This window comes from Camellia sinensis, chromosome 3 (assembly GCF_055761805.1).
Source record: "Camellia sinensis isolate YWXY chromosome 3, ASM5576180v1, whole genome shotgun sequence".
NCBI lineage: Eukaryota > Viridiplantae > Streptophyta > Magnoliopsida > Ericales > Theaceae > Camellia > Camellia sinensis.
Window position 1 is genome coordinate 169689579 of NC_138963.1, and position 10031 is coordinate 169699609.

Here is a 10031-nt window from a genome sequence, read left to right on the forward strand (position 1 = left end):
TATGTGTGACAGCATGTGTTTATTTGATATCATGTTTATGTGACTACTTGAGTATGGGATTTAATTTCTAGGATGTTGATTGGATCCTTGGGTTTCTGTGAGTCTTGTTGGAAAAGCACTTGATCAATGCTATTTCTAACCGGAACTCTAGTAACGCCTCGGGACTATCATTATCCGGAAATAAAATTCGTAAGTGCTTATGTGTTTATGTGCTTACATGGAGTGAATTACAGTTGTCCATGTATTAGGACGCGAGTGTTTGGTTTTGGCACACTTATGAATGTGCTAATGTTCTTCGTTACCTTTATTAGGATGTCAGGACGAAGAAGAGGTGACGAAGAAGAGGTGACGAAGAAGAGGTGGTAGGCGTGGTAGGCCTAGGAGGTAGGAAGTGCCTTTATCATATGAGATTCCGGCAATGCATGAGGGGGTTGGCCAGGCCAATGTGGCCGAGCCAGCAGGTCAGCAGGCTATGGGCGACTTAGCCCATAGGATAGCCGACGCTTTGAGGGAGTCTATGGGTATCCTCAGAGCTGAGGCTCCAGTTCAGGCTCCAGTGCAGATCCAGGTTGTTGAGACAGGGCCTTCCTTCTTGAAGATGGAGTTCTTCTGGTCTAATCCAGACGAGTTTGTTGGGGATCCAAAGGAGCCACTTAAGGCGGATGAGTGGTTGGAACAAATGACGAAGACATTCGAGATGCTTAGCATCGAGGACGGTGCATTGAAAGTGACCTTGGCATCCTTCCAGCTTAAGGGGGGCGTGGGTCAATGGTAGAAATACATGAGGGGCCGCATTGGTGGCACGCGGGAGGCTTTTGTAGAGGCTTTCCAGGAGAAGTATTTATCTCCAGCAGTCAAGGAGAAGCTGAGAGAACAGTTTTGCCAGCTCAAGCAACTGAGTTTGTCTGTGGCCGAGTTTGAGGCTGCTTTTACTAGTTTGTCCAGGTTTGCACCTGAACTTGTGGTGTATGAGGAACGCCGTCGCATCGAGTTTGAGAAGAAGTTGAGGCGCGGCCTCAAGATAAGAGTTTGGGGTTCTATGACCCGAGATTATGGGCGCCTGGTTGATGCTGCAGCTCATATGGAGATCATGATGCAGGAAGAGGAGGAAGGGCAGAAAGGCTCCAAGAGGAGCCAGGATGGTCAGGGTGATGGCAGGAGACAGAGAGGTTCTAACCCTCAGCAGTCTCAGGGTGGCATTGCTAGATCGACCTTTCTAGTACTAAGTGCAAGCTCGGGGAGAGGCAACCAGGGAGATTTCACCTGTTACAAGTGTGGTCAGTTGGGCCACAAGGCTTCGGTTTGCCCATAGAGGGGAGGAGGTCAGAGAGCTGCTTCATCTTCAGCTAGACCGCAGAGCCAGAGTCAGGGCAGGGGCCAGCCCTTGTCTTATTATTAGTGTGGTCAGCCTGGGCACCTGAAGAGGTTTTGCCCCCAGTTGAGTGCCACTTCGGGGGCATCTGGTTCTAGGCAGACGCAGGGTTTTCAGCCAGCTCAGTCTGTACAGGCCTCGAGGGCCAATCCGGGAGCTTCGTCGTCCCAGTTTGTGCAGCAGTCGTATACTCCGAGGGGTGAGCAGGTGGATCAGGGGCCTACTGGGCGCGTGTATGCTGTTACCGTGCAGGATCTTGTACCTGCTCCATCAGTTGTGAGAGGTACCTTCTTGTTTTGCAACTCGGTTGCTAGTGTATTGATTGATACGGGTGCATCTCATTCTTTTGTATCTGCTGCATTTGTATCTGTTTTGGGATTGGAGTTGGCACAGTTAGCATCTCCTATTTGTATAGTGTCACCTATTGGGGGTGAGCTGATTTTGAAACAGGGATGTAGGGGTTGTGATATAGAAGTCGCCGATCGCCGGCTTCCGTTTCCTTTTGTGGTTATGCCCATGTCGGGATTTGATGTTATTTTGGGTATGGACTGGCTATCGTCATACCGAGCAGTTATTGATTGCTACTGCCAGTGGGTCATAGTATGTACCCTAAGCGGGGAGTGTTTCCATTTATTGGGGGACCGGGTTGGTAGTGTGTTGCCACCGGTGTATGATCCGCGAGGGCAGAGTGAGCTTAGTGGTCTTCTTGCTAGCTTTATAAATAGTGAGTGTGATGAGACCCAGATTGTATTGCCGAGAGTGGTTTGTGAGTATTCGGATGTCTTTCCCGATGATCTCGTTAGTTTGTCACCTCATCGAGAGATCGAGTTCTCTATTGATTTAGTGCCGGGCACGGCACCGATTTCTATGGCACCTTATCGTTTTGCCCCAGCTAAGTTGAGTGAGTTGAAGGTTCAGCTCCAGGAATTGCTAGATAAGGGCTTCATCTGCCCTAGTGTTTCGCCGTGGAGAGCACCGGCTCTCTTTGCTAAAAAGAAAGATGGTGCCTTAAGACTTTGCATAGATTACCGGAAGTTGAATCGGGCTACAGTTAAGAATAAGTACCCTATGCCCCGTATAGATGATCTGTTTGACCAGTTGAAGGGGTCCCGTTATTTCTCTAAGATAGACTTGAGATCGGGTTACCACCAGTTGAGGCTCAGGGAGGAGGATATTCCGAAGACGGCATTTCGTACACGGTATGGCCATTATGAGTTTCTGGTGCTGCCCTTTGGATTCACCAATGCACTGGCAGTGTTTATGGATTTGATGAACCGGATATTCTGGGAATTCTTAGATCGTTTTGTAGTCGTCTTCATGGATGACATTTTGATTTATTCACCTTCTGTATGCCAAGTTTGGGAAGTGTGAGTTCTGGCTAGGGGAAGTCAAGTTCTTAGGCCATGTGGTTTCCGGGGAAGGGGTATCTGTTGATACATCCAAGATAGAGGCATTGCAAGATTGGACACAGCCTAAGAGTGTTTTTGAGATCCGCAATTTTCTGGGATTAGCTGGGTATTATCACCGGTTTGTGAAGGATTTCTCCAGGCTAGCTTCGCCATTGACTAGATTGACTAGGAAGGGAATCAAATTTGTGTGGAGTGAGACTTGTGAAAAGTCGTTCCAAGAGCTGAAAGTTAGATTGACCACCGCTCCGGTCTTGATTATTCCGAAGAGAGGGTTGGGTTATGCGGTTTATTGTGATGTCTCACGAGAGGGTTTGGGTTGTGTGTTAATGCAAGAGGGGAAAGTGGTGGCCTATGGCTCACGTCAGTTGAAAATACACAAGAAGAATTACCCTACGTATGACTTAGAACTAGCAGCTATGATCTTTGCCTTGAAAATCTGGAGGCACTACCTTTATGGAGAGAGGTTCGAGGTGTTCTCGGATCATAAGAGTTTGAAGTATCTGTTTACACAGAGAGACTTGAACTTGAGGCAGAGGAGGTGGATGGAGTTTATTGAGGATTACGACTTCGAGTTGCACTATCATTCGGGGAAGGCCAATGTTGTGGCCGATGTCGTTAGCAGGAAATCCATTATTGATGTTGCTTATACAGCCATCCGGGAGTGGGAGATGTTAGGTGCGCTTGGCGAGTTTGACTTGCTTTTGAGCGAATCTGTTGAGGCTGCAGCCTTGTTTTCGGTTGTCGCGCAGCTTACACTTACGACTCGAGTGTTAGAGGCATAGGGAGGTGACCTTGAGGTAGAGTCTTTTCGAGAAAAGATTTCCAGTGGAAAGGTTGAAAAGGGTTTGACGGTGTATCCCGATCAGAGTGTGAGATACCGAGACCGTTTGTTTATGCCGGAGTCTTGCCGAGAGGAGGTACTCTGAGAGTTTCACCATTTACGCCTTGCGGTACATCCGGGAGGCACTAAGATGTATCGGGATTTGGGTCGCCAATTTTAGTGGAGGGGTATGAAGAAGGATGTGGCAGTGTTTGTGTCTAAGTGCCTTACTTGTCAGCAAGTGAAGGCCGAGCATCAAAGGCCAGCGGGTTTGTTACAACCCTTGCCTATTGCCGAGTAGAAGTAGGAGCATGTCACTATGGACTTCGTTGTAGGTCTTCCGAGGACTCAGCGGGGTAGTGATGCTATTTGGGTGGTTGTAGACCGGTTGACTAAGTCGGCGCACTTTATCCCTATGCGCGTGAGAGATTCGGTAGATCATCTTGCCGACTTGTATATTCGGGACATAGTGAGATTGCACGGGGTCCCAGTGACGATCGTCTCAGATAGAGACCCTCGTTTTACTGCTAGGTTGTGGCAGAGTTTGCAGAGTGCCTTGGGCACTAAGTTGACCTTTAGTACGGCTTATCATCATCAGACTGACGGGCAGTCCGAGCGTACTATTCAGATCCTTGAGGATATGCTTCGAGGTTGTGTCATTGACTTTAGTGGGACGTAGGAGAGGCACTTGTCCTTGGTGGAGTTTGCCTACGACAACAGCTTTCAGTCGAGTATCGGTATGACACCGTTTGAGGCCTTGTATGGCTGACCGTGTAGGTCTTCAGTTTGTTGGGCTGAAGTGGGTGATGCACCCTTGTTGGGCCCGGAGTTGGTGAGGGAAACGACGGAGAAAATTGAGTTTATCCGTAGGAGGCTTGTTACAGCCCAGAGTTGCCAAAATAGTTATGCCGACCGTAGGAGGAGGCCTTTAGCTTTTGAGGCGGGTGATCATGTCTTTCTGAAAATATCACCTAGGCAAGGTTTGATGAGGTTTGGGAAGAGTGGGAAGTTATCCCCTCGGTTTATCGGTCCCTTTGAGATCCTTGAGAGGATTGGGGAGGTTGCTTATCGTTTGGCTTTGCCACCGCAATTGTTCGGGGTACATGACGTATTTCATGTTAGTATGCTTCGGAAGTACGAGCCAGATCCATCGCACGTGTTGGATTGGGCTGACTTAGAGGTAGATGAGGATGCCTCGTATGAGGAGAGATCGATTTGGGTCTTGGATAGGCGGGATCAAGTCTTGCGACGCAAGACCATTCCCTTGATAAAGGTTTTGTGGAAGCATTACGGAGTGGAGGAAGCCACTTGGGAACGTGAGGCTGATGTCCGTGAGAATTATCCGGGCTTGTTTGTTGATGTATAATCATGTATTGAGATTTTGTAATATTGTTGAACTTTAAGAGCATTATATATGTCTTAAGTTGTAAAACATGGTATATGTTTTGGTTTATGGAATTATGTTTTGGAACTTGCCTTAAAATGGAAGTTTAATGTAACATTGTATATGTTGAATGTATTGTAGGAATGAAAATATATCATGAATATTGAATATGATATAGAATTGTGGAATGTGGTATTGAAATTTGTGAAATTTCAAAAAATACATAACTATAATGCATGTTGTGGGAAAATGTTGTAAATTGCCTCTTGAGAAGAGATGAGATGACCGATAATGGGTCGAGTTGTTAAAATTCGTATTGTAATAATGTGGGGAATTGAGAAAATCTTGTCTTTGAAAAACTTGTATTTAATTTCGGGGACGAAATTCTTTAAGGGGGAAAGGTTATAGCGATTCCGGTTTTCCCTTTCTGTATCTGTTGTATTCCGGACTTGGGTTCCGTGGAGTTGGTGGTTGTATACCTTGTTGTTATCCTTTAATTCCGTATGTTTGAGTTTTGGGATGTGTTGGGTGTGTTTCGAACAGGTAGGTTGAGTTCTGGTCCCTAATGTAGTTGCCCAGGTTTTTGGTGTTACGCTCGAGCGGGTCATTCTGCGCTCGAGCGGAGTTTTGGTTTTTGGTTGTCCGCTCGAGCGGGCCTTATTGTGCTCGAGCGGGTTTTACACACTCCCAGTATTTCGTGTCCCTGCAAAACTTCTGCAGGTGTGCTTTTCACACTCGAGCGGGTAGTGCTTTGTCTGTGAAAGTTTTAGGAAGGGGAAATCTACGCTCGAGCGGATTGGTTTTCGTGCTTGAGCGGATGTACTTTATTCTTGTGTCTTGGAGCTCGAGCGGGCCTTCTTACGCTCGAGCGTGTCTAGATTTTTGTGCTTGACGCTCGAGCGTTCTATTCTCCGCTCGAGCGGGTCATACGTATATCAGTTGGCAGCTGGGCATTTTTGAATCACTTTTTACACTTTCTCTCTCTCTCTCTCTTACTTTCCCAAAATCGATTTTGGGAGCTCCTCTATCTAGAATCTCCTTTCTCTCTAGGGTTTAATCTAGCTAAAATGTCCCACTATCTTGTTGTCTTTGCAAAATGTGTGTTGATCGTCGAGGGCTACATTTTGATCCGAAAAGTTTGGATTTTGGAGCACTTTGAATTTCTTCTTCTTCTCCGTTTGAGCTCTAACTTCGAGGTAAGGATATCCTACTCCTCCTTATGAGCTTTGTCTTTAAATTTTAACATTTTGATATGTTGGGTGATTTTGAGAAAGTTTGGGTCTTTGTGTAATTTTACAAAAGATGGGATTTTATTTATATAAGCCTATATGCATGTTTAGCATGGAGAAATGAGATAAATGTTGGGTGATTGATAGAAATGGAACCTTAGGATTGTTTTATTAATTATGGGAAATGCCCTAATTACATTGATGAATTAATTTGTGAAATAAATTTTGAGAAATGAGAAGTTGAATTGAGAATGTTGAAATTGGGAACGTATGGGATTGAAGGGTGTAGTTGGATCATTTATCACTCACCTAGTTGAAATGTTGATATTTTATCCATTTGGTGCATTTATTTTCTGTTTAGAAATAACTGCTTTGGGCTATCGGTGGAGGATAGTCTTGATTGTTGTAGACAATGCATGATGATTAGGCAAACTAAAACTAATCGATTGAGTATGCTATAGAATATAGCGGTTGGAATAATACATTAACTTTATGTATTAATTGATTGTGTATATGATCTATGTTTATATACATTGTGTGTGGGAGGAGACAGGGGATGTATTCCACGGTTTAGGAGAAGATAGGGGATGAACCTCTAAATCGGATTTCGGGTGACATTGATACAGCACTACAATGTGTATCAAGTGTGGATTATGGAAGTGTTTGAATTGATTTGATATAGCAGTAAAATGTATATCGTTATCAATTGTGAAGTGTAGAAGTGTTTCTATGCGTTATTGATACAGCACCAAAATATGTATCCATCATGAATTTCGAAAGTGTTTTAAAGATGAGTTTTCATCTTATTAAGTTATTTGGCTAGGTTCTAAGCCTTGTTTTCAAACTCAAAGTTGAATAAGAAATGGGAACTGAAGTATGCCATGGGCATGAGTATCGTGAAACTGTAATACGAGATACGTTGGAATACAAGTGTGGATCATCTATTGAATGCTATTATTTTAGTCATTGTTTATAGTTGGTTTAGTATATTTCTGCTGGGCTGTGGCTCACCTTTTATGGGACATCATTTTCAGGTACAGGTAGTATGCCACCTCCAAGGACATAACTTGGGAGGCTACAGACTGTTGGGCTGTTTTGTGTTTTTGATTGTATTACATGTAAATCAAGCCAAGGGCTTTCTGTGTATAGAGTTAGTTCTCTCTTTTGTAACCAAGTGTTGACTTGAAAAGTTGTAAGCCCGTAGGGTATTTACTTTTGATGTCAACATGTAATACATTTTGTAAAGACTACTCTGATAGAATATATTTATGCTTTATCCACTTATGTTTAAGCATGCTATTGTTGGATGGTTTATGGGTTTATTTTGAGGGTGTTACATCTTTATTGGTGACAGAGGTGGAGCTGCGGTGGTAACAACAGTGGCACTGAAGGACGCTGGTGGTGCTTGGCGAAGAGAGAAGAGGAGACGATGAAGGAGATAGCGACGACGATTGCGATTGCGATCTGAGGTGATGATGGAGATGGCAGAGGCGGCGAGAAGCCAAAGATAAGAGAAAAGGAGAAAAGAGATAGATCTAGGGAAGGAGATCGTCGTTGAGATCGATGAAAGAAAGACAAAAGAGCAGCGAGAGAGCAGCAGAAGAGAGAGAGAGATAGAGAGCGTGAGATACTTCAAATTTCTCTGTGATAAATGTGCGTGAGATTGAGAGACCTGAGACATCAAAAAATAATATTATGGATCCCTTCCATTACTACAACTGGGAGAGGGACTTCAGACTAATTTTCCTTAAGAAAAATCACTACAAATAAATAAATTTACAAACAAACCCTAAATGTAGTGATTAGTGATGATGAAATTTCATTTTAAATGTAAATTTAGCTAGTATAACTTTATTGTCCTAGTTAATAGAGATAAATTAAAATTTATTTATATATTTTTTATTTTTATAATAATTTATAGGTAACATGTATATTGTTTACTGTTTTGTTGAGTTTTTGGAAAGTATTTTCGAATTTGTTACTTTTTTATATATATATTTTTTGTCCTCAGTATTTTTTATATTTTAATTATTTTTTTTTACACTTTTTAAATACACCTTAAACTAGATATAATTTGAAAGTAAAATATATTTAAAAAACATAAAAATTATCAAATAGAAAAATTTATAAAAAATATTATTTTTTGCAATAAATATATTTGCATTTACTCCCCCCACAAATATGTTGTTTTTTATATGTATATAAATAAAGTGAATTTATGAAAATAAACTAAAAATTAAAAATTAAAAAAATAAGAACTTAAAAACAGAATTCGGATCTGAAATATAATTTTGGAAAATCTAGTGTAACATCCCTCTTTAACTTTTAGTAATGAAAGAGGTTCACAATATTGTTTTTCGTAGCCTAAAGTCCCTCGCTCATATCCTCTCTCATCTCTTTCTATTCTCTTCTTTCTCCCCCATGATTGTCTAACATTTGGACGGTGCCAGTGATCATGTTCTTGACATAATTGGCATGGTGTCAAGGTGCGCCCATCCAAGGGTCAACACCTTAATGCCACACTCGTTTGTGCCCTTCAAAGAGCCAAAATCACGCCTAAGAAATTGTTGGTGCAAGTGCAAGCAAAGGCCTAAGGCATTGTGCAAGATAGCCCAAGGCATGCCATGAAGCAACCTAGCCACAGTAGGCCACAAACTTGCCTATCAAAGTAGCAACTTTAGGCCAACTTAGGGTCAAATGTAATCTTTTTGCCTTGCAAATTTTTATATAAATACATTAGTATTGAAGGTATTTTGGGACCAAGAGTTGTAATTTTTTCTATTTTTGTAGAATTTTTAAAAATCCATTATGACTCTTTAAATATATTGGATATTTCCTTCTGCCAACTAGGAAAAGACTTAACAAGCTATATTAAGGAGGGGGTACCCAAGTATTGAACCAGACTACTTGTACCTTTAATGTACCTCAACCTAGCTTATGGTAAGGCAACTTTTGTAGCACTTTTGGTACATTATTCAACTATTGTAATGCCTTCTTTTGATCGATGAAAAATTCATTTCGCCTTTAAATTGTGCAAAGCCTTTCAATTATTGCTTACTTTAAATTTTAGCTTGTTGATTGCTATTTTGTGGCTTGTCTCCAATCTTGTGGCTCATTAACTTAACTAATATTGTGTTTGCTTGTTTTTGCAAACCTTTTGAGCTTTATTGGCGGGTTAGTGAAGAGAGATAACTAGCGCCACGCACACTTGCATATCTTTGTCAAGGCTTCCGCATTGTCGGTATGTGACACATGGCCAGGGCAATCGACATGAGCATAATGCCAATTCTTCGTTTCGTACTCGACCGTCGCGATGTTGATTGTGATTTCTCTTGCTTGCTTCTCCAGCGCGACATCGATTTCGTCGTAAGTCTCACTATCAATCTTCTTATTGTGCTTTTGTTGTTCCTCTATGAGTGTTCCCGTCTTCTCTCTCAATTACTTACTGGGTTTCTTCTTATATTTGCATGATCTATTGAATTTGCAACTTGGGTTATCCTAAAATTGCTTTCTTTTTTCACTTGTCTGCTGTATTAGAGGATTGGGAAAATGGGTTTTGTGAAATTTTTCTATTCACATTGTTGTGTTATAGGCTTTGATATGAATTGGGTTAGTGGTGATATTGTTTAATTTGTTTATATTTCCTTACTATGTTGCCTTGGCTATTTAATTTGTTGGACTTTGCCATTGTTTTGCATTCTTAACACTTGTTTATTATCACTGAGGACGTGTTGTCTGCTTGGTTATTTAAGGTTTCTTTTGGCTTAATTTTGATTTCCAAGATGGTGTTGCTAGAGAGATCGATGTCCGTTGCCAG